The sequence below is a fragment of the Hakea prostrata genome, chromosome 8 (assembly GCF_041222555.1).
Source record: "Hakea prostrata isolate BN-2017 chromosome 8, UWA_Hpros_2, whole genome shotgun sequence".
NCBI classification, from domain to species: Eukaryota; Viridiplantae; Streptophyta; class Magnoliopsida; order Proteales; family Proteaceae; genus Hakea; species Hakea prostrata.
In genome coordinates, this window is record NC_142607.1 from 50693240 (window position 1) to 50718823 (window position 25584).

The 25584-nt window shown below is 42.2% G+C and overlaps 1 protein-coding gene across 7 annotated transcripts in view; it reads left to right on the top strand.

The window, feature by feature from the left end:
- LOC149008460 (phospholipase A(1) LCAT3-like) overlaps positions 1-25584 on the top strand; it is a 48971-nt gene that overhangs the window by 16058 nt on the left and 7329 nt on the right. The window lies entirely within an intron of this gene.

A 25584-nucleotide genomic window follows, 5' to 3' on the forward strand; every position in this document is an offset into this window, starting at 1 on the left:
GGTCACGACCCGCATAAGTATTGATTCTCTTAAGAACAAACAAACAGGTTTAGAACACATACTTGTTGAACACAACCTGCTCATATTTTTCCTTCTCATTTTCATGGTTAAGACATATGTACTGGTAACATTGATTCCCACATATAAGAGTAAGAAATGCATACCTAGCAAACAACTCTCCTGTCACTGCAGGGTCTAGGGAGGGTCATAATTACACAGCTTTATCGTGCTCGTGCAAAGAGGTTGTCTAGACTCAAACCCGCAACCATTGACCACTTGCTCCAAATGGAGTAACCTTACCAATGCACTTAGGCCCCCGCTACCCTATGTGAGAGTGAACTAAAGGAAAACAACGGAAGATTATTAGGAGCATTAAGAGCCAGGAACAAAGTATCGTAATGTTATCCATGCTCAGCTAATAAGGTATTGTAATGCTGGTCAAGCTCACTCGCTTCAAATCAAGATGGGATATATTCTTGCAATTGGGAACCATTTGTTGAAGCCTGGAAAGAGAAAGATGCTGCAGCTGGTATGCTACTAGAGAGGTGATAGCAGAAGCAATTGTAGTAGCACCATCTAAATAATAGAGATCATTCTTCTCATGCCCTCCAGCAATCATCTTCTTTGCCTCTAATCTTAGATATTTGGGGTAAAATGTCTTAGAGCAATTCAAAGATTTCATCAGATGACTAACAAACAAGGGATGTATAGATACTCAATGTAGCAGATATGAGGATGCTAAGATGGATTGGTGACAAAACTATTTAGGATAAGATAAGGAATGATCATATTAAAGTTGGTCTGGGAGTTATCTCTGATAAATGATAAGCTACGAGAAAGCCAGCTAAGGTGTCACAACCATCTTCAATGGAGACCTTTAAATGGCCTTGTTTGGAGATATAATTGAGATTAAAGAAGTTAGAACTTAGAAGAACTCGGGGCAGACCTAAGATAAACTTAGGAAAAGTGGTGAGAAAGGATCTCGTTAGTTAGGGAAAGAATAAGGTGAAGAATGAGGGAGAGGGGAAGAAGGAAGCCACGACTTAGTTGTGGAGGCTCAGATTGAACTCCTTAGCACTCCTCAAATTAACTTCACTATATATAGCCTAGTTTACAAGTCTATTCTATATAGGAAAGCATCAACCAATTTTGATTGGTATAAAACTCTTAATTACCGCCTCTTTTTTCCTATCAAGAGTTAGCGCAAGGCACTAACTCTTGATGGATCTGTCCTTTCCCAAATTGCCCTTTCCTAACACTCCCCCTCAAGCTGGAGCATATATAACTCATGCCCAGCCTTTGTTACTGATACGGAGAAAATATGATTGAACTTGGCTCATTCTTGGTTCGACCCTCGACTCCGGTCGGGACGAAGGGAATCGACTCGCTTCGGAGCGAGCCGGGTTCATGAGGTAGCTTGCTGATGAAGAAAACTAAATCAGCCACAAGCACGCCCTAATCCGATACTTTTGGAGAAGGTTAATTAACCTAATGACGGCTAGCAGAGTTCGGCGGCTGTCACTCATCGCTATCATACGGATAACCACCAGATAACAGTCGGGTTATCCTAGGAGTCCTCTACTAGTCCAAACTAGTAGAAGTCTATCACTCAACGGATCTATCTGTTAAGATCCAACGACTATCCGAAGAAGGCTCAAATACATCCAACTAAGAAGATTCGAAGGTACACTCTATATAAGACATCAACCTACCCACAAGGTAGAGACGGACGAAAACACTCAGATGCTTACTATCTGAATCGTATTCTTATTATTCATTCCTTAGCTCTGTGCTCTAGCAGAGCCGTTTGTGATTAAGTTCATCAACTGACTTAGCCTACGGAGGTGGACTCCCGATCCCAGCGGTCGGGCCACATCTAACGCTTTATTTTGCAGGTCATTCTAAGGAGATCTAAGGGCAGAGCAGATTTTGGACGCATCATTTGGCGCCGTCTGTGGGAATCGTTTTAGAAAGCTATGGTGACTAGATCAGCGGCAGTAGCTGCTGCGCAACGAGATGCTGGCGTCCAAATTCCTGGAGTAAACAATCTAGATATTCCTTAGGGAAGTCGACCGCTCGAAGTAGATGGTGGTCAAGGAGGTAATAATCCTCCAGATTCACTCCAACATCAACTGGATCAACTAAAATTTCAGATGCTGGATGTAAGTCAGGCACTCCGTGCGCTGACCAGGCAGGTGGTGGTACCACCAGAGCCCGATCGTCGTGATGCAGGAAGGCGCTCATCGCAACGGGACCGGAGACTAATTGACGAACAAAACTTCTGTCAAAACTTCTGTGAAGGCGACCGAATACCTAGGAGAACTGAAAATCTCCCTAGGCGTGATGATCGGTTCGACGGACCACAAGGGAGTACTACTGATTCAAATACAAGGTTGGTTACAGGAGTGAGAACTCACTCACCAACTGTAAGACGCGTTGTTCGTGATGATGATCGTGTTGTTCGGGATGATGATCGTGTTGTTCGTGATAATGCTCGTGTTATTCGAGGTCGTGATCGTGTTGCTGAAAGATCGATCGACACATATTGGTTAAGAATTGGCTAACATCAATCAGAAGCTTGGGCAATTTACGAGAGGGAGGATAACTGATGATATCTATTCAGTTATTCGAAATACTCCATTTGCCGAACCCATTGCTGGATACCAGTTTCCTCACAATTTCCCTCTGCCAACTTTTTCTACATTCGATGGCTCCGGAGATCCCACGGCCCACATCGGTTATTATCAGCAAACTATGGCGGTTGCAGGTAATTCTAATGAAATTCTTTGTAGGGTCTTTGGTTCATCTTTAACTAGAGCGGCACAGAAATGGTTCTCAAACCTCCCATCGGGAAGGATTGTGAATTTCGACGAGTTGGCACACAAATTTATAGGGCGATTTCAGAGTGGAATCCAGATCAAGAAGACCAAGGAAACCTTGTCTACTATTAGACAATAGAAGAGTGAATCGATTCGGGAATACCTGAAAAGATTCAACAGGGTTACAATGGAGATAGAGAATCTAGATGAGCAAGTAGCTAAAACTGCTTTGTTCATTGGCCTCACTAATGGAAGACTCTTGGAGTTATTACTCCAAGATATGCCTACAACATATGCTGAATTGGTACAGAGATGCCAAAAACAGGCGGAAGTCACGGAAATCCTGGACGCCCGCCAGGGGGACAATAAAACCTCCGCAAAAGAGCAAAAGGCTCCTGAGAATAAGCAGAAGCCGAAGCAAAATATTCGAGATCAAGTTGGAAAGCCTTATCAGGCGTGGTGGCAGAGATCTCCCGACAAGAGTGAGTATACTCCATTAAATATTCCTCGGGGTGATATTCTGAGTATTATCAAGAAACGGAATATCTTGAAGTGGCCTCCGAAGCTTCCTACAAAACCAGGGGAGCAGGATCGAGAAAAGTATTGCCGTTTCCACAAGGATTACGGTCATTATACCAATGATTGTAGACATTTAAAGGCGGATATCGAGAGATTGATATCCCAAGGACATTTGTCCAGTTTCGTCAATAGAAGGCGAGAGGAACCACGCGAGGCAGCAGTAAAAAGGGATCGTTCGATTAGCCCAGATCAACCGGCGGAGGCTCCTAAATCTAAGAAGGGTAAGGAGGTGATTGATGCTACTCGGTCACCGATCCTAACAATCTTTGGAGGTCCCGAGCTTGAATCACTCCGGAGGCTGAAAGCAAAATCAAAATTTGCTGAAACTGGAGAAACGCAGAAGCGTAAGAGGCCAAATGGTGAGGGTTCGATCACCTTTGGCGAGGAGGATGAGAGAGGCGTTTGTCTGCCTCATGATGATGCCATAGTCATCAAGGTAGAGATTGCATGCCGCGAAGTACACAGGGTGTTAGTTGACACCGGATCTGCTGCAGATCTTTTATCTTATGCAGCCTATCAAAAACTTAAGGTGGATGAAGACTTGATGGAGCCATCATCCACGCATCTATATGGCTTTGCAGGATCATCTGCAATAGCGGAAGGATCGGTCCAGTTGGACCTATCGATTGGAGGCTTCCCCAAGGAAGCCACCGTTCAGGTAAATTTCTTGGTGGTTCGGGATCTCCCTGCTTACAATGTAATCCTTAGGATACCATCTTTGTCGAAATTAGGTGCTATTGTTTCAACGAAGCACCTTAAAATAAAATTCCCGACTGAGATGGGAGCCGGTCAAGTTTCATCTGACCAGAGAATTTCTCGGCAATGTTATGTTGCATATTTGAAAGACAAGGAAGGACCGAGAAAGGTAACGGCGTTACCGATTAAAGTACGAGATGATCGGGATGAAGCAGAAATGCAAAGGCCCGAGCCAGTAGAAAAACTGGAGCAAATCCAGTTGTATTCCGGTGATGAAAAAAGAGTTACTTATATCGGGTCTGAGCAGCTGGAAGAATTCAAAGGGGAGTTGAAGTCTTTTCTTCAACAAAATAGTGACGTGTTCGTGTGGTCTGTAGATGACATGCCAGGAATCGATAGGCATGTTGCAGAGCACAAACTTTGGCTAGATCCAAAGGTGAAACCAGTTATCCAGAAAAGGAGAAATTTCTCCATGGAAAAATATGAAGCCGTTCGGGGCGAACTTGAGAAGCTGAAGAGTTCTGGTTTCATCGAACCAATTGAATGCCCAATCTGGTTGGCCAACGTCGTGATGGTCAAAAAGGCAAACGGGAAGTGGAGGATGTGTACAGATTACACAGACCTCAACAAGGCTTGCCCTAAAGATTGTTATCCATTGCTTAGGATTGATTTGCTGATAGATGCATTTGCAGGGTATGAAACCTTGAGTTTCATGAATGCTTACTCAGGGTATAATCAGATCCTCATGAACAAGGAGGATGAAAAGTTTACGGCTTTCATGACTGATCGTGAAAGTTTTTTTTATAAAGTCATGCCATTCGGCCTGAAGAATGCAAGAGCTACTTACCAGAGGGCCATCAACAAAATATTCAAGGATTTGATCGGGAAAAATGTCGAAGCTTATGTTGACGGTATGCTGGTAAAGAGCATTGCAAAGGCAAAACATATAGAAGATTTAACAGAGGTATTCTCGGTACTACGAAAATACCAGATGAAGCTAAATCCTGAGAAATGTGCCTTCGGAGTCTCGTCAGGCAAATTCTTAGGCTTCATGGTATCATAAAAGGGTATTGAAGCTAATCCAACCAAAATACAAGCTTTGATTGACATGGAGGCCCCCAAAACTGTTCGGGATGTACAATGCTTGACGGGGAGAGTAGCCGCTTTGAACCGTTTCATCTCATAATCGGGAGAAAAGTGCCTACCTTTTTTCAAAGCTCTTAAAGACTTGAGGGGTAGCAAGGAGGCAAAGTGGATTGAGGAATGTTAGAAAGCTTTCGAGGAACTGAAGGAGACACTGGAAAGACCACCGCTATTATCTCGACCCGAGAAAGGAGAAGTCTTGCAGCTATATTTAGCGGCATCCCCTTCGGTGGTCAGCGCAGTTCTCGTTCAGGAAAAGGACAAGAAGCAATGGCCGATTTATTATGTTAGTCATGTACTACTGGACGCGGAAACACGGTATTCTCAAATCGAGAAGTAGGCTCTAGCTCTTATGATAGCAGCTAGAAAACTACGGCCATATTTTCAGGCTCATTCCATCGAGGTATTTACTACTTTTCCTCTTAGTAAAGTTCTTCGTAAACCTGATTTGTCTGGAAGAATGGTGGCATGGTCGGTTGAACTTAGTGAGTTCCAAGTAAGCTTTAAGCCTCGATCGGCAATCAAAGCTCAAGCACTAGCCGACTTTGTAGTAGAGACTACTGCACCCATGAAAGAAGTTACCGAACCCACCATCGCGACAGTGTGGGAGGTATATGTGGATGGTTCGAGTAACAAAGATGGAGCAGGGGTTGGAATTCTCCTGAAAAGTCCGGCATGATTTATTATTCGATATGCATTGAGATTTGCATTCGAAGCGAGTAATAACAAGGCGGAATACAAAGCCCTTATAGCTGGACTTAGATTGTCAAAAGCATTAGCAATAGCAGATGTAACTATTTATAGTGACTCTCAGCTAATAGTCAACCAGGTACAAGGGGAATATGGTATTAAGGAACCCCGGTTACAGAAATATCAAGAAATTGTGCAAGTATTGCAGAAAGAGTTCAGGAATTTGAAAGTATGTCAGATTCCAAGAAAAGAAAATACAATGGCAGATGAGCTATCCCGATTAGACCCTTCGATCTACATCGAAGGGATAACATTTCCAAGTTATCACGAGATGGAAATTTCCTAGATTGAAGCGGAGCGTTGCTGGATGGATCCAATAGTTGAATATCTGAGAGATGATAAACTATCAGAGGATCCGAAAGAGGCGAGATTAATCAAATTACGATCAGCGCGATTCATTATGCAAAATGGAAGGTTGTACAGAAGATCTTACTCTGGACCCCTCCTGAGATGTTTGGGTCCCGAAGGATCGGAATCAGCTCTAGCTGAAGTACATGAAGGAATTTGTGGTGCTCACATGGGCGGTCGGGCCCTGACACACAAAATTTTGAGGCTTGAATTATACTGGCCTAAGCTCCAACAAGCTGCTATGGAATATGTTCGCCGATGTAGCAACTGTCAAATTCATGCTACGGTATCTAAACGACCAACTGAAACCATGACTTCGATTTTAGATCCCATCCCTTTTGCGATGTGGGAAATCGATATCATGGGCAAATTCACAAAGGCGTCGGGCGGAAGAGAGTATCTTATAGTAGCAATCGACTACTTCACCAAATGGGTCAAGGCTAGCGCCTTGGCAACCATCACTGAAAAAAAGGTGGAGAAATTCGTGCTCGAGTCAATTATATACCCTGTCGGAATGCCAAAAATAATCGTTACCGATCATGGCACCTAATTCGACTGTCCACAATTTGAACAATTTTGTGGAACTTATTTGATCGAGCATCGTATGTCATCAGTGGCATACCCCCAGAGCAATGGTCAGGTAGAGGTTACAAACCGAACACTACTTGAGGGAATAAAGAGAAGACTCGAAGCTGATAAAGCCTTGTGGGTCGAAGAATTGCAGAATGTACTGTGGGCCTACCGAACTACGGTTCGGACACCTACAGGAGAATCTCCTTTTAAACTGGCCTACGGATCTGAAGCATTGGCACCTGTGGAAGTAATGGTTGGAACACTACGGGACAGAGAATTCGAAGAAAAAGTGAATGAACAAGGACTGCTTGATAGCCTTGATTTACTTGATTTATTGGATGAGGTTCGTACAAAAGCAATAGCACGAACTCAACATTATCAAAGGAGGATAGCGTCACATTATAATTCCCGAGTAAAGAACCGTCAGTACTCAGCAGGAGAAATGGTATTGAGAAATACCTTAGCTTCAGATCCACGCCATCAGAGGAAATTGGACCCTTCATGGGAAGGACCATATATGGTTATTAAACCAGCCGGTTCGGGGGCTTACAAGCTAAAGAACTTGACAAACCAGAAAGAGTTGGATCGTTCGTGGAATGCCAGGCATCTGAAGAAATATTATCCCTGAAGATTATCATTTTCGTTCATGATGTAACAAATTTCAAACTCAATCAATACAATTCTCAGTGTTTAACATACTGTCATTTGATTGGGGGCATCATACAACACATTCGAGAACAGATCCAGCGACAAAATCAAAAGGCATCGGTTTAAAACCCGTGTGGGTCCTTCTACAAGGCATCGGTTTAAAACCCGAATGAGTTCCTTCTCAGACTTATTGGATTTCTCCAGAAATCCTTAAGTAAAGGCATCGGTTTAAAACCCGTGTGGGTCCTTCTACAAGGCATCGATTTAAAACCCGAGTGAGTTCCTTCTCAAACTAATTGGATTTCTTCGGAAATCCTTAAGCAAAGGCATCGGTTTAAAACCCGAGTGAGTTCCTTCTCAGACTTAATGAATTTTTACGGAAATCTCTAAGTAAAGGCATTGTATTGAACAACTAAGACCTACTACAACAATGACTCAAGTGACTGACAAAGTTCAAAGATGAAGTTAATTCTTTATTTCTTTAAATGACCAGAAGAGGCCAACCTTTACATCAAGCATACATATGAAACAACAAGTGTTGGGGTACAATCTTCGATCGGTCAAAAAAGAATGTCATCATCGGTGATCATTAAGAAGTTAAACAAGATCGAAGGAGCTTTGCCAGAAATAACACAGAGTCAAGAAGCAGCATAGATTCAAGAAGAAGAAGAAGAACAGAGTCGGGAAAGCGCATGTTATCAAAATCCTCTGCAATTCCTTACTCGTTATCCAACTTGATCAAAAGAAGTCTGATCTTTGATCAAACCTGCATTCAAGGCAAGCTCTTCATAACTGAATCCTTTGAGAGGAGCATAAGGAGGAGAATCGTCAAGATAATGCATGATATCCGGATCTGGAGGTGGAAGGTCTGTCGTATCTTTGGTCTAGGCAGGAAGAGGAAGTTCCAGCTTGGCAAACACTTCAGGATGACAATTGGCGCGGTGGGGAGTCGTGTTGAAATAATGATTTCTCCTTAATATCGATTCCCATACTTCGTTTTCGCCATCCCGGTATGCTTGCAAGTTATAAGCATTCAGCATATCAACAAAAGGCTTACTATGCAAATACTTGAAGATGCAAGCTCTGCGAACATCAATTGGGAGGGACTCGGGCAAAGGGGTAACAGCTTGCCTTTGGGGTAACGCTTCCAGACCCTTTCGCCCCGACTTCCCTGCCCTCGTTCCAGCCGACGGATCTTCTCCCTGGCACCATCCAAATCCGAACGAAGACGCTCAATCACGAAATTCTTCTCTCTTGCAACCTCCCAAGCTAGGTTTCCAAGACGAGCAATCTCAACGTCTTTGGCTTTGGAGTCTTCCCGAAGCTTGGAAACTTCATCACTCGGTCTACTGAGTCTAGAGGCTGCTTCCACTTGGTTGTGGAAGTTACCAATAAGACTCTTGCAACAACTTCAGAGTTAGTCATGAGCAAAAGAAGAGTCTTCAGAACAAAAAGTAATGAAGAAAAACTTACATCACCAGTGATTTCATAAAATCACTGTCTGGGATCATGGAGAGGGCTCTACTCTCAGCAGGCATTTGAACAGCATTACACCATTCTAGTGCTTTGTCAAAATCGCATGTCACCAAGTCAGACCTCTTCGACGAAAAAGAAGGATGAGCTACATCAACGGCCAACTTAGGGCGCTTTCTGGTGGCAAAATCCTCCATCTCCAGAGAAGGAGAGGAGGATGCCAAACAAGCTCTAGAGTTGGAAATAGAAGTGGCACCAATGGGGACCGCATCTTCCTCAAATGCCAACATAGTTGCCTCAGATGCCTGAAGGGTCTTCATCAGGGAAGACTGAACGGTCTCTGCAGCAGGGGCATCAGCAGCACAAGCAGCAACGGAGGGAGCCACATCCTCCTTATGAGACCGAACGGTCTCTTCAGGCAGAGGGAGTGTGGGAGAAACATTAGCAGAAACGTGGGAAATCTGATCTGAAGATTCACCAACAGCAGTCTCCTCACGTTTAGAAGATTCGCCAACGGCAATCACCTCGGAAGAAGCAGCCGTCGTCGGTATAGGGGCAGTTTTCTTGCAGGAATTTGCCCTAATAAAGTTCAAGTTAATTCTCGGAGGCACTGCAAATACAAAAAAGCAATGTCAGTACGAGAATCTAACAACATACAGAAGAGGGAAAACCCTAGATCTCTGTTGAGCGTGAACTACTCTGAACTTCCGTCATAAGTAAACCCCAAGTAAGAATACTGTGGAGCTCACTCAGGGAGAGGAAAAGGTTAGTAACATCAACAGAAAAGGAGACTTACTCGTTCAGATTCTGATCGAAGATGGTGTTGGAGGACAAGAGTACGGATACAGCAAAGTAAGACGGAATGTCGTTTTGCAAATCTACCAGACGAAATAACTTGCCAGATAGTAAGATAAGGGTGAAGTACCCTTGAGGGGTTTAAATAGCCTCAAAGGGAGATGCGATGGTTGAAAGCCTAAAGCAACGAAGGGACTGGATCGAAGAGATGCTTCGAATTCTTCAAAAGGCAGGATCAACGGTCAGGGGAAAACGGCGCTTCAAATTCGAAATTCGAAGATTAAATGAAGTGTCCACGTGGAATAATATGCATTTGATATGAGGATACTGCGAACCATCGCACCACCATTAAAAAATAGAGTATTTCCAATTCCTTGGGAGGAGTAATGGGTATATGAATGCAGGGAAACGTTTGGACTTCGCAATAAATGAAGAAGCAGTTGGGAGTAATCAGAGGCTGAACACATCTCTCCCGAACGCATCTTCGTGATATCCCGAACGTTATCCCCCATTAAGGTACAAGCTAATCTACGTGGTAACTTATATCATTTACGCCTTGTTCCCAGGACAATTTTTTGGATATGAGATGAGGAAGTATTAAGGCAATCATTGGAAAAGTTCGAGATAAAGAAGACGATTTCTATTTCATTAAGATCGTGGAGGGCCAACCCTTACAAAAAAAGAAAAGAAAACATGACTTCCTATGATTCTTCCTCATTAACAGCCGAGGAGTCTTTATCAGGGTCTTTTTTTGAAGCAGGCTGTGGAGGTTCCTCGGGAAGGGGTGGTGAATCGGCAAGATACTCCTCAATATTCGGGTCTGCTGGAAAAGGATCCTCCTCTTCCAAAACCCAGTCGGGAAATTCCAACTTAAGCTTCCTGAAGATTTCCTTGTGATACACTTCTCGGAAGGGAGTTGTGTCGAAGGAAGGGTTAGATTCAAGGATCTTTTCCCAGACGTCATTTTGGCCCTCTCGGTAGGCTTGAAGGTTGAAGGAGCCCAACAAATTGGAGAAAGGAACGCTGTTCAGGTACTTCCGAATGCAGTCCCTCCGAAGATCTGGTTTAATATGTTCGAGTGCGTTGGGAACTGCCATCTTTAACAGACGTTCATTATCCAAGGACTTAAACTCGAGGCTCTCGCCAAAAGCAATAGCCTCTCTTTTATGCTTCCTGGCCTCACATTCGGCAGCATGGGCACGAGCAATTGATGATTCAAGTTCCTTCTTTAAGGAATCCATCTCCTCATTGTGCTTCTCCTTCAACTCTTCGGCTGTTTTCTTCAGCTGGTCCACTTCAGAATTGGCCTTCGCCAAATTCTCTTCACAGGTCTGTAGCAAAGAGCCATTGCGACCAACTCGGTTCAGCGCCTCCATGTGTTGATAAAAGCTCAACACGGCATTCCTGGAAAGACGAGGAGATTATCAGAAAAGCTCGCGAAAGATTACAAAGCAATTGGTGGAAGATCAAGAAAAACAATACCTTGTGGAGTGACGAACAAGAACGTCATCCTCCAGCGCTTCGAAGGCCTGACGATCGGCAGGCAAAAGACAGAGAGAGCTCCATTTGGCAGCCTTTTCAAGGTCTTGTGTTGCCCTATCTGTCCGCGTCAGCGTCCATTGAGGCACGAAGATCTCCTCAGAATCTTTATTCTTCTTGGATTTCTTGGGGGCGGAAGCATCAACGGAGTCGTGCTTCCTTTTAGTTCGAGTGGGAGAGGGGATATCTACCTCTTCCATTGGTTTTTTCCCTCTCCCCGAAGCCTCAACCACTGGCTTCAGATTCCTGATACCCTTGTAAGAAGGATCTGAAGGAGGTGCAGAAGATACCTGTTCTGCTGTTGAGGCTCGAGGAGACTGTTGTTCAGCAGTCACAACAGCCCTGGCAGCCTTTTACCCGAAGACTTTCGGGATTCATTCTTGGAGGCACTGCAAAGGACGAGAGTCAGAGTTGAAAGAATTCACAGTATCGTCAAGAAAGTAAAACTTGGTGGTTAGGAAGCTCACGTTGAGCCAACCCCCATTACTGAAGTATGGAGTTGTATTCCATCTCATATCCATGTATCTCTTGATACCATGGAATTGACTTGATCTTCCTAACGGCCATTCTGTCTTCTTTGGATAAGGGAAGGACCCGGTTACCCTCAGAGTATGAAGTATACTGGTTTCTAGACGGTCGGGAAGTTAAGATCTGACTGATGTGCTCGGCAGAAAAAATACCGCTTGCGCCATCCTTTATGATTGGAAGGGCAGGTTCCTTTGGCAAGAATGCTACCCGTCCAGTCAAGCTCCACTTTATTGCGCTTGGAAAGCACAACCCAACCGGGAGGATGGGAAATAGAAAGAACATGAAAATGTACAAATAGAGGAAGAGAAGGCGTGATGCCAAGTTCAAAGCACAGACCCAAGAAGCCAACGATGAGACGCCAGCTATTGGGAAGAAACATTCCAGGACAAATGTCCTAATGATTCAGAATGGCTGCAAACAATGGATTGAAGAAAGGAAAGCGAACCCCGCTTTCCAGAGCATCTATATACAGGGAAAATTCGCCCGGAAGGGTCGAATCGACTCTCTCATCTGAATTGGGAGCCCTAAGATGGTACAAAGAAGGAAAGTCAAAACCCTGGACGGCTAAAGGAAGATTTTCCTCATTATAGGAGGAAGCAACAGAATCAGGTCCACCAGCGGATTTGGTAGATGGTCTTGACTGCCCAGAAGACTCGGCAGTCACCTTAGGAGTCATGGATGGTCCAGACCCAGGAAGGGCGGAAAATGTCTCAGTTTTTTCTTTTACTCTTTGTTGGCTAACTTCTGCGAAGTCACGCCAGAGAGCAGTTAGGGTTTTATTGTCACTATCCGACTGCTCAGAGGGGAGAGAAACTAAGGCCTCATTGCCACTATCGCTTTTACCAGCGCTAGGCACGGGAAAAGTTTCAGAGGAAATCCTACTATCTTCCATTACTAAAAGGTCTGACTGTGGTTTCTAGAGAAAAAGAAACTTGGAGACAGAAAGTACACTTTGCAAAGGGATCAGTAAACTTATTGAATCACTGAGGCAGAGAGCTCGAGAACGAGAGAATCGTAAAGGCGCGAAGAAGACGACGAGATTTCAAAATTCCATACAAGAAGAATGAAACCTACGAAGACAATGAATCGCTTTGAAGCACCCGCACGAGTGTTTGAGGACGTGAACGATAGAGATTAATTCGGCATCAACGATCCAGATTTGAAGACGGTTCGAAAGTTTGAACTCACGAATCCAAAACGGGTGTTCAGAAACCGTCGTTTTGATTGCGTGAGCCACGATAGTTTCGACTGCAAGAGGATGCGTGGTGGCACCCTCACAACGCTCGAGGAAAAAGCGACACAATCGCATTAAATGTGAAAATGACATTTAATGGGTTATGCAAAGACTATTACTTGACGAAGAATCCAGGTAAAAACCAAACCCTCTGACCGAACGCTTGGTTTGGGGGGCTCGTGATACGGAGAAAATATGATTGAACTTGGTTCATTCTTGGTTTGACCCTTGACTCCGGTCGGGACGAAGGGAATCGACTCGCTTCCGAGCGAGCCAGGTTCATGAGGTAGCTTGCTGATGAAGAAAACTAAATCAGCCATAAGCACGCCCTAATCCGATACTTTTGGAGAAGGTTAATTAACCTAATAACGGCTAGCAGAGTTCGGCGGCTGTCACTCATCGCTATCATACGGATAACCACCAGATAACAGTCGGGTTATCCTAGGAGTCCTCTACTAGTCCAAACTAGTAGAAATCTATCACTCAACGGATCTGTCTGTTAAGATCCAACGACTATCTGAAGAAGGCTCAAATACATCCAACGAAGAAGATTCGAAGGTACACTCTATATAAGACATCAACTTACCCACAAGGTAGAGACGGACGAAAACACTCAGATGCTTACTATCTGAATCGTATTCTTGTTATTCATTCCTTAGCTCTGTGCTCTAGCAGAGCTGTTTGTGATTAAGTTCATCAACTGACTTAGCCTTCGGAGGTGGACTCCCGATCCCAGCGGTCGGGCCACATCTGACGCTTTATTTTGCAGGTCATTCTAAGGAGATCTAAGGGCTGAGCAGATTTTGGACGCATCAGTTACAAATATAGGTAACCCTTGTATTCCCTAGAGCTTTGGTGAACAAATCTGCGAGTTGTTCTCCAGTCCTCACATGCTTGGGGCATATTATGCCTTGTAGTAACTTCTCACGAACAAAGTGGCAATCAACTTCAATATGCTTGGTACGTTCATGAAAAATTGGATTTGATGCTATATGAACCGCAGCTTGATTATCACACCATAACTTCATTGGTGTGTCATCAATAATTCCTAATTCCTGAAGTAATTGTTTTATCCATACCATCTCGTATGTTACCTATGCCATAGCACGATACTCAGATTCTGCGCTTGATCTTGCTACCACAGTTTGTTTCTTACTCTTCCATGATACAAGATTTCCTCCAACGAATGTGCAGTAGCCTGTAGTCGATCTTCTATCAATAGGTGATCCAGCCTAATTAGCATCAGAGAATCCTTCAACATTTCTATGTCCATGATTAGTGTAAAGAAGTCCGCGTCCTGGTGCTTTCTTAAGATACCTCAGAATTCGTATAATTGCATCCCAGTGTGATGTTTGTGGGGCAGACAAAAATTGACTCACAACATTGATAGGAAAGGCAATGTCAGGTCTAGTCACAGTCGGATAATTCAGCTTCCCAACAAGCCTTTTGTACTTCTCTGGGTCATCAAGAATGGTTCCATCTTCTGGCATTAACTTTAAGTTACATTCCATGGGAGCGTCTATGGGTTTTGATCCCAACATTCCTGTTTCAGAAAGCAAATCCAGTACATACTTCCGTTGAGATAAGAAGATGCCCTTTGTTGATTGGGCAACTTCAACTCCTAGAAAATACTTTAACTTGGCCAAGTCTTTGGTCTGAAATTTCTTTTATAAATAGGTCTTTAACCTATCAATTCCTGAAGTGTCATCTCCTGTAATGACAATATGATCAACATAAACTACAAGAAAGATTTTGCCTGCATCAGAGTTTTTAAAGAATACAGAGTGATCACTTTCACAACGAGTCATCCCAAATTCTATTACAACAGTAGTGAATCGTCCAAACCATGCTCGAGGTGACTGCTTGAGACCATATAATGATTTGCGGAGGCGACAAACCTTATTCTTCTCCCCCTGAGCAACAAACCCAAGTGGAGCTTCCATATACACTTCCTCATGCAGATCTCCATGAAAGAAGGCATTCTTCACATCCAACTAAAACAAGGACCACTGGTAGGTAGCAGCAAGAGAGATTAAAATGTGGATGGAAGTAAGCTTGGCAACAGGCGAAAAAGTATCAAGATAATCGACGCCATAAACTTGAGCATAGCCCTTGGCAATGAGACAAGCTTTCAGGCGAGCTAAAGAACCATTAGGATTAACTTTCACAGTGAATATCCACCTACAACCAATAGCTGTCTTTCCTGAGGGTAAAGGCACAAGATCCCAAGTTTGATTGTCTTCTAAGGCTTGTAATTCTTCGTTCATTGCACTGACCCACCCAGGATTAGACAAGGCTTTAAGAACATTCTTAGGAATAGGATAAGTCTCTATAGTAGATAGAGCAGTAGAGAACTCAGGTGATAACGTAGAATATGAAATAAAGTTAGAGATGGGATACTGAACACAAGAACGAGTACCCTTCCGAAGAGCAATGGGAATATCAAGGTCAGATTTGGCAGGAACGTCCGCAGGATCAACAGATGAAGTCGGCATAGAGGTAGAGACCGTAGGTGCAGAGGGGGGAGCCGGTGGTTTTGGACGGTGCATGTACACTTTGGTGATGTCTGGCGGAGGTGGAGGTGAAGGAACTGTACCCTGTGGAAACACACTTTGAAAAATACAGAGATCATCATTTAGGTCAGTTAAATTATGAGATTCAGTAGAAAAAGGAGTCGACTCAAAAAATGACACATCTGCAGTAACAAAATATCTTCGTAAATCAAAAGAATAACAACGATATCCCTTTTGAGTACGAGAGTACCCCACAAAAATACACTTAAGTGCACGAGGATCAAGTTTAGAGATCCTTGGGCGATGATTACGAATGTAACATACACAACCAAATACGCAAGGAGGCAAAGTAAATAAGGGAGATGAAGGAAATAAGAGAGAATGAGGAATGCCACCTTTTAAGACAGATGAAGGCATCATGTTAATAAGATAACAAGCAATTGAAACTGCATCAGCCCAAAAGGATTTAGGAACCTTCATCTCAAATAAGAGAGAACGGGTGACCTCCAATAAGTGTCTATTTTTTCTTTCTGCAACCCCATTTTGTTGAGTATTGACACATAAGGATTGGTGAAGAATCCATTAGAAGCCATAAATTTACAAAAAGGATCAGAGAAATATTCTTTGGCATTATCACTACGAAAAGTACGAATAGGAACGCCAAATTGAGTCGAATTTCAATAACAAAATTGCAAAATATGTTAAATAATTCTGAACGATTTTTCATTAAATAAAGCCAAGTGACTCTTGAAAAGTCATCCACAAATGTAACAAAGTATCTGTAACCTGAAAGAACTAACAGGACAGGGTCCCCACACATCAGAATGAACTAAAGAGAAAGGATGGTCTGATTTGTTATTTATACGAGGAGGAAAACTCACACGATGAAGTTTTCCAAATTGACAAGACTCACAGTGCAACTTAGAAAGAGAATGAAAACTTTTATCTACCAATTTTAGATTTTCTAAAGAGGGATGCCCCAACCGACAATGTATTTGATGGGGGATGGAAATACTAGAACAAGCAGTAAAGGATATATCCTCGAATAGATACAACCCCCCAGACATACGGCCTCTACCAAGCATCTTCTTCGTTGTAAGATCCTGAAATAAACAATATCCAAGAAAAGATTTCACCAAACAATTATTAGTGGAAGTAAATTTATGAACAGATAATAAGTTAAATGGCAAATTAGGTACATAAAGAACTGAGGGTAGGGTAATGGATGGAGTGAGTTGAACTGTACCCACTCCTTTAACATTGATATGAGAGCCATCAGCAAGTGTAACCAAAGAGGATGATGGAACAAAAGAGGAAAATATACCTGTAAGCCCGGTCATATGATCAGAAGCTCCTGAATCAATGATCCATGGGCGAGATGTGGTTAAAAGGCAAGCAGTAGCATTACCTGTTTGAACAAGGGTGGCAGCGGCTAATTGTGGTTGAGTGGCCTGAAACTAAGTGAAACGAATATAATCTTCGTCAGTCATCTATATAGTCTTACCCTCAAGATGAACTTTAGTAGTTGTAGACGCTGATTCAGAGGTGATGATTGCATTCGCCATGTGTGGGGGCTTCCCATGAAGCTTCCAATAATTTCGTTGAATATGTCCCGGGACGACCACAATGATGACAAGTCTTAACTTGTAGACGTTGATTCAAAGGTGATGATTGCATTTGCCATATGTGGGGGCTTCCCATGAAGCTTCCAATAATTTCGTTGAATATGTCCTGGACGACCACAATGATGATAAATCTTAACTTGTCCTGTACTGTCAGTAGAGTTGTGTGTACTTGGATATTTTCCAGTATTATTTCCTCGAGTTCGTCCTATATTCTGTCCACCAGGGGCCTGTCCTCCAGAAGTGCCTCGAGAAACTGTTGCCAAAGCTGAATTTTCTGTAGAGTTATTGGTACTCTCCCTTGCAACACGAACTCTTGAAAATGTGTCAGCTAACGTGGGTACATGATCACTACCAAGAATCTGTGCTCTAACTGCCTCAAACTCCTTTCCAAGACCTCCTAAGAAACCCATAACAGCTAATTGCTCTCTTTGATTTTGCATAGTTTTGACATCAGAGGAGATAGGTAGAATAGAGTTTAGTTCTTCATACGTTCTTTTAAAATCTGCAAAATATTGGGTAATATCTCTACCTTTCCTATCTACTCGATAAAATTCCTGGGACAATTCGTAGATTCTAGCAGATTATTCTGACCAGAATACAACACATTCAAGTACTCCCATAATTCTTTCACAGTTTGTAAGTGAGTAACCAAATCTATAATATTATCGACCAATGAATTAAACATCTGCCCAAGTATTTGTGCATCAGCAATTGCCCAAGAATCATCATCTTTAGGTACAGTCTTAGTCAAATGATCTATCTGTCGCCGTCCAGTAAGAACAATTTTAACTATAGCCCTCCATTGGTGGAAATTTGATACACCCTCCAATTTCTTCTCAGTTAACCGATGAGAGGATGAAGAAATAATTTCAGTTATGGTATTTTTATTTGAAGTTTCTCCTATATCCAAACACAATTAAAATCAAATCCCAGAAATCAGAAACTAGAATCAGATTAATCCTAGAATCAGTATAAATTCCAGAATCATAATTATTTCCAAATTAATCCCAGAATCAGATTAATCTCACAACCATAAATAAACCAACTTGGACCACTTGAACCAACCGAACCAGAAAAACTTAAAACCAACTTAAATCCATAAAACTTGCTCACCACGTCTCATAACCAGAAACCAGAAACACACTTCTCTTTCTCGAAGTCTCTCTCTTAACCACGTCTCATAGCTAGAAACCAGAAAACGCACTTCTCTTTCTCGAAGTCTCTCTCTCTCACTCTCTCTTTCTGATCAGTGTTGGTTGGTGAAAACTCTGATTGATTCTCACCCCACCCGGCCAAGCACCAAGGCGACTCCGGCGGCTGCTTCTTCTCCTAAGAATGGGGATTATCTCAATCCTAAACAGATCGAGGGTGAGGAGGACTACAGACACTCTTCCTCAGCCCCAAATCACAAAACGAAAAATATCTCAATCAATTGCAGTTTATTCGTACCTGAAAAATGCAGATCCGACATCAATTGTGGCAACGATCTTGAGAAGAGGTCATCTCACATCTCAGTTTGGGCATTCTCTTGCACCGATCTTCAACGAAGACACCAAAGTAATGGCAGCGTAAGAAGCTGCATCAATCTTCAAATAAAAATCACCAACAAGTGCAGCGTAAGGTGCTGCATCCCTTTAATTTCTGGAACGGACTCTCACACCAGGTAAGTTTCTTTCCTTTCTATAGAACCAACTATTTGTACTAGTAATTCTTAGAATCGAAAGGAATAAGAGGACCTACAGCTTTGATACCATGTTAGTTTGGGAAAGAATAAGGTGAAGAATGAGGGAGAGGGGAAGAAGGAAGCCACGACTTAGTTGTGGAGGCTCAGATTGAACTCCTTAGCACTCCTCAAATTAACTTCACTATATATAGCCTAGTTTACAAGTCTATTCTATATAGGAAAGCATCAACCAATTTTGATTGGTATAAAACTCTTAATTACCACCTCTTTTTTCCTATCGAGAGTTAGCGCAAGGCACTAACTCTTGATGGATCTGTCCTTTCCCAAATTGCCCTTTCCTAACAGATATGCATAGCTTTGGCCTTGTATCTAGTATGGCGTCAAACATACTTGGAAGTTGGAAGGCAAGAACCTGTGTAGAGGATATGCATAGCTTAAGCCTTATATCTAGTATGGCGTCAAACACAGCTGATTGGAAGGCAAGAACCTATGTAGCCGATAGTGGAGACAAGGCTTCTTGTTGTTGTTTGTAGAAATAAAATACTTTTAGCCTAACAAGTCTAATTATAAAAGAAAGAGAAACAAACTAAATAACTAAGTTACAGTCCTATGGTATGGGGGACATGGACCCCAATCCCAAACCAAGACACATTCCATCAGGGAGCATGAGCTTTAAGCACCACCCAAAAAATGAAAGTGAAAGAAAAATGAGAGTACATGCACACGTACACATCTACCCAAACATGGACGCACACTCCCACCCTTTCCATGCATATTTACTTTCGCGCGCACACATGCATGTGCCCATTGATTTTGGAAACATATTCCCATCTCAGTGGTGTATCAAGTGTGTGTTGGATTATGTATTACCTTGGTTTCAAGATGTATTTGGACCAGCCAACTTGCCTTAGTTTTTCGGAGTTAGGAAGGTTTGTCATTTGAAAACTTATCCCCGTATTTTATTTCCTTATAAGGAAACGATGTTTTTGTTTGTAAATAGGTACAAGATTCTCTCTCAAATAAATTCCACATTGTATTTTAGGTGCTTCTCATCTATTTTGAACAAATAAAAAATGGCATTTCGTGTTGGGGTATTTTCTTAAGATTCACGTTATACACTAGAATAATTGCCTTCGGCAACTCTGGCCAGGATTCCCACTACTTTTTCTGTCACCGCTGCCCTAACGCCTCCCTCCCCGATGTCTTCTCTCCTCTGGTTCCCCCTCCCACTCAATTGCTGCTCCGCCAAAGTGAATCGCTTCAACCCTCCTCCCCTTCTCGCCCATCCATTCCCTCCCCTGTGGGCCCATCTTGGGCCCCCACTTCTTTTCTCTTTCAAGCCCATTACCCCTCTCAATCCCAATCCTCTCTCCACTTCCTTGCATCTTCCCCTAACGGGCTTGGCCCATTCCGCCAACCCAAGCCCTAGTGCTTCATCCTTTTGCTTCCTTTCTGCCCAGCCCTCATTTTATCCCAATCCCTCATCTAACCTGTTTTCCCTGCCATCCGGGCCCTCTTTCCTCTGGGCCCCTTCCTCACTTCTCTCACCTGTCCTTTCTGGCTATTCCACTTTCATCTCTCCCCCCCTTGCTGGCCAAATGGTGGTGTCATTCCTACCCCTTTTCGGTCTCCGATAGTGAGGGTTGTTGTCGGATCTACTGCTCCAATTAAGGTCAACAGCTTATTGGCAAAGTCTTCATCGTTGATTTATGCAATTAATTAGGAAGAAAAATCTCTCTTATTTTGTCAAGAGAAGTCCCAAGTACATATACAAGGAAAGGAGAAATATTCTCCCCAACAAACTAGGAATCCCTAAAAACAAGGCTACAATAATTTAGGACTCTCAAGAAAAGAAACTAAAGCTAAATAGGAGTTAATTTAGCTGTAACCGACTCCCTTTATTCTAGGAATAATATTCCCTCATCCTACTCAATTTAAACTTCCTTAAAATACCTAACCAATCACGGAATTCCAATCCCCCTCAAGCTAGGTGTAGATGTTAAGTAAACCTAGCTTGCAATTAAGTATCCCAAATATCTTCTTGGGCACAGCCTTAGTTAGAATATCTGCAACTTGTTGATAGGTTGGAATGTATATGAGTGATATCATGCCTGTCTCTATCTTCTCTTTCACAAAATGCCGATCTCCACATGTTTTGTCCTATCATAAAGCATTGGATTCTTTGCTATGCTAATTGTAGATTGATTGTCACAGAACATTTTTATTAGTTCGGTCATCTGGATTTTTTGTTCAGTTAATATCCTCTTAAGCCATATTCCTTCACATATCCCATGAGCCAATGCTCTGAATTCTGCTTCTGCACTACTTCGGGACAAAACTGATTGCTTCTTGCTGCGCCAAGTGATAAGATTTCCCCATACAGATGTGCAATATCCTGAGGTTGATCGTCTATCAGTTATAGATCCTGCCCAATCTGCATCAGTAAAGATTTTGACATCTTTGTTTTCTGTTTTCTTGAAAAACAATCCAAGACCAGGTGTCATCTTTAAGTACTTCAATAATCTGTAAACTGCTTCCATGTGCTTCTCAATTGGTTGGTTCATGAATTGACTTACCATGCTTACAGCGAAACATATGTCTGGCCTGGTATGTGAGAGATAAATGAGTTTTCCAACCAATCTTTGGTACCTTCCTTTATCAATTAGTGCACTTTCACCTTTGCTCCCCAGTTTTGAATTGGAATCCATAGGAGTATCGGCAGGCTTGCATCCAAGCATCCCTGTTTCTTTTAAAAGATCTAGTATATACTTGCGCTGTGAGACTGAGATTCCTTTCCTTGACCGTGCTATCTCCATGCCAAGGAAGTACTTGAGATTGCCTAAATATTTGATTTCAAACTCTTTTGCCAAAAAAATTTTGAGTTGTTGTAGTTCATTATCATGATCTCCAGTTAGTATAATATCATCCACATACGCAATAAGTATTGCCTTTTTTCCCTCTGGTGAGTGCTTAACAAACATAGTGTGATCTGTTTGACATTGATCATAACCAAACTGTTTCATTGCTCTTGTGAACCTATCAAACCAAGCCTTTGGTGACTGCTTTAACCCATACAATGACCTTTTGAGTTTGCAGACTTTGTTGGTGGTTGCTTGAGTTTCAAAACCAGGTGGTATCTCCATGTATACTTCCTCCTCTAGATCTCCATTAAGAAATGCATTTTTTATATCTAGTTGATATAAAGGCCAGTCAAGATTGGCAGCAAGTGAAAGCAGCATTTTGACAATATTTAGTTTGGCTACAGGGGCGAAAGTTTCATGGTAGTCGATCCCATAGGATTGAGTGAAACCTTTGGCGACTAATCTCGCTTTAAATCTGTTGTTACTCCCATCTGCATTTTGTTTGACTGTGAAAATCCACTTGCAACCAACAGGAGTTTTTCCTGATGGTAAATCGGATATCTCCCAAGTTCCATTCTTTTCTAATGCACGAATTTCTTCCCAGATAGTTGCCTTCCATTCTGGTACTTTAAGAGCTTCATGAATAGAACTTGGAATCTGTATTTTGTCAAGATTGCTGATAAAGGCATGGAAACTATGTGACAGACTTCCATAAGAAACAAAATTCTGAATAGGATGATCAGTACACAACCGTTTTTCTTTTCTCAAAGCAATAGGCCTATCATCAATAAGAGGATTTATTTGAACACATTCTGTACCATTGTTACCTGATGAGCTTTGTGGTTCTGGAACCGGATTGGATTCATGACCTTGATCAGATATCTGCAGCTCTTTCCCTTTTTTGGTCTTGTCTCTCCTCGAGTAGGCACAAAACTCATTGATGGCTGCAGGTTGTGATTGTTGGGGTGTTTTAGACTCAGTTTCAGATTCACTTTGAACCATTGGAACACTTGGGTTAGGAAGTTGTGGATCAGGTTTTTGCTGAAATGAATTTTCTGAGTCAGATTCAGTTTGGATATAAGATGGACTTGTATTTCTTACGGACGATGGCTCACTGGACTCAATATCCCAAAGCTGATATTCCTGATTAAGGTTCTCCCCCAGAATATCAGTTTTGTAGAAAGGTGTTTGTTCAAAGAAAAAGACATCCATAGAATTGTAAAATTTTCGAGTGGTTGGGGAATAACACTTATAGCCTTTTTGGTTTGAGGAGTACCCAACAAAAATGCATTTGATTGCTCTTGGATCAAGTTTACTCCTGTGTTGTGTATGAATGTGAACAAATACGATACAACCAAATATTCTTGTAGGAAGAATAGAGAGAATGTGGGTGTTTGGATGGGATTGAAGAAGAACTTGGCGCAGTGTTTGAAATTTCAAAACTCTAGAAGGCATCCTATTTATGAGATAGGCAGCAGTCAAAATGGCGCCCCCCCAAAAAAATTTAGGAACATTTGTTGTAAACATTAGGGATCGAGCCACTTCAAGAAGGTGTCTGTTCTTTCTCTCGGCAACCCCATTTTGTTGGGGTGTATCAACACAAGAACTCACATGAATAATTCCTTGGCTTGTAAAGTATTCCCCCAAAAGGGTGTCAAAATACTCTCTTGCATTGTTAGTTTTTAACACTTGAATTCTGGTTTGAAATGCTGTGTCTGAATCATAGTGTTAAACTGCTTAAAAATATAACTGACTTCAGATTTTTCTTTCATTAGAAACAACCACGTGACTCTTGTGTGGTCATCAACAAAAGATATAAACCATCTATTACCAGTGAGGTTTTTGACTCTAGAAGGTCCCCATACATCACTGTGTATCATAGAAAAAGGATGTGATGCCTTATATGGAATGCTAGGATAGGAACTAGGAGTATGTTTTGAGAATTGGCGCACTTCATATTGAAAAAATTTAGGACTTTTATTGCTAAACAAAGAGGGAAACATCTTTTGAAGATGCATGAAGTTAGGATGTCCTAGACAATAGTGCCATAACATTATATCACCATCCTTTTTTGAACTGGAAAGGGAAATAGAATTTTTACTAATCTGGTTTGTAGACTGAACACACACTGCATTGTGAGTTTGCCCTCTAGAAGTTTCCTCGACTTGTAGAAGGCAAAGACCTGAGCATATCCTAGCACTGCCAATCGTCCTCCCCGTATCCAAAACCTGAAATTCACAAGTATTAGGGAAGAATTTAGCAACACAATGAAGATCTCAAGTCTACTAACTGATAAAAGATTGCAGTCCAATTTCGGAAAATGAAGAACAGAGTTTAGAGTGAGGTCCTTTGAGATAATGATTGAACCTATTTCTGCCACTTTGGAGAGAGACCCATCTGCTATTTTTACTGTGAGATTCTCATAGCATGGGTTGTACTCGTGGAAGAGGTTTGCATCTCCAATCATATGATCCGATACCCCAGAGTCTACAATCCAGGAGTCTTGTTTTTCTGAATTTGCAATCAGGGCACATGAGAAGTTACCTTTTTGTGCTAAAGATCCTGTTCTGATGGCAGAATTCTGTTGAGTAATCATCCTTTCCAGCATGTCAAGTTGGTCTTTGCTGAAAGGATTGGCATCGGTGGAAGGAGGTTGATCATCTACAAAGACATGGTTTCCTCGGCTTTCTTTGTCGATGGCAGGTCTTGAAGGCTTCCAGTCAGCTGGTTTGCCATGGATTTTCCAGCACCTGTCACATGAATGACCTGGTTTCTTGCAGTAGTCACACCATGGTCTTCCCTTCCGTTGTCTATTGTCGCTGTTATGAGAGTGTGTTCCACGTGCAGCTAGGGCAGAGTTTTCATTGGCTGAAACTAGGGTGGATTCTCCAAGCATCACCTTTTTTCTGCTTTCTTCTCTACGAACCTCAGAAAATACTTCTCTAATGTTAGGTAGAGGCTTCATTCCTAGAATTCGTCCTTGAACCTCATCAAGATTCTTAGTGAGTCCCATTAGAAACTTGAATATCCGCTTTTTCTCAATAATCTCACGGAATTTGTTAGCATCATCTGAGCAGCGCCATTGATGATTGATGTTCTTCAAACACATCCAATCTTTGCCAATATCGAATGAGGGTATTGTAGTATTGAGTCACTGAGAGATCTCCTTGCCGAAGATCTTGGAGTTTTGATTCAATCTCGAAAATCTCTGAGGTATTCTCCTTGCTCGAGTAGAACTCTTTAGCTGCTTCCCAGATCTCATGGGCTGAGCTATAGAGTAAGAAATTCTCACCAATTTCATTGGTCATTGAGTTGATCAGCCAAGACATGACCATGTTGTTTTCCATCTTCCAATTTCTGAATTTTGGATCGTCAACCTTTGGAGGAGTGACTCCTCCTGTAAGATATTCATCTTTTCCTCTCCCACAGATGTACATCATGACTGATTGTGACCACTGTATGTAATTGTTGCCATTGAGTTTGTGTCCAGTAATTTGAAGTTGCACGCTGTCTTCGCTGCCATGATTGTTGGCAGCATGATTTCTAGAAATCGATGTGATTTCTGATGAAAAACAGGTTTTCTCTTCGGTAGACATGAGATTTTGGTAAGTGAGAGATGATGGTTGAGAGTTTGGAGAGTGAGAGACGATGGTTCAGATCTATTGCCCTGATACCATGCAGTTAATTAGGAAGAAAAATCTCTCTTATTTTGTCAAGAGAAGTCCCAGGTACATATACAAGGAAAGGAGAAATATTCTCCCCAACAAACTAGGAAT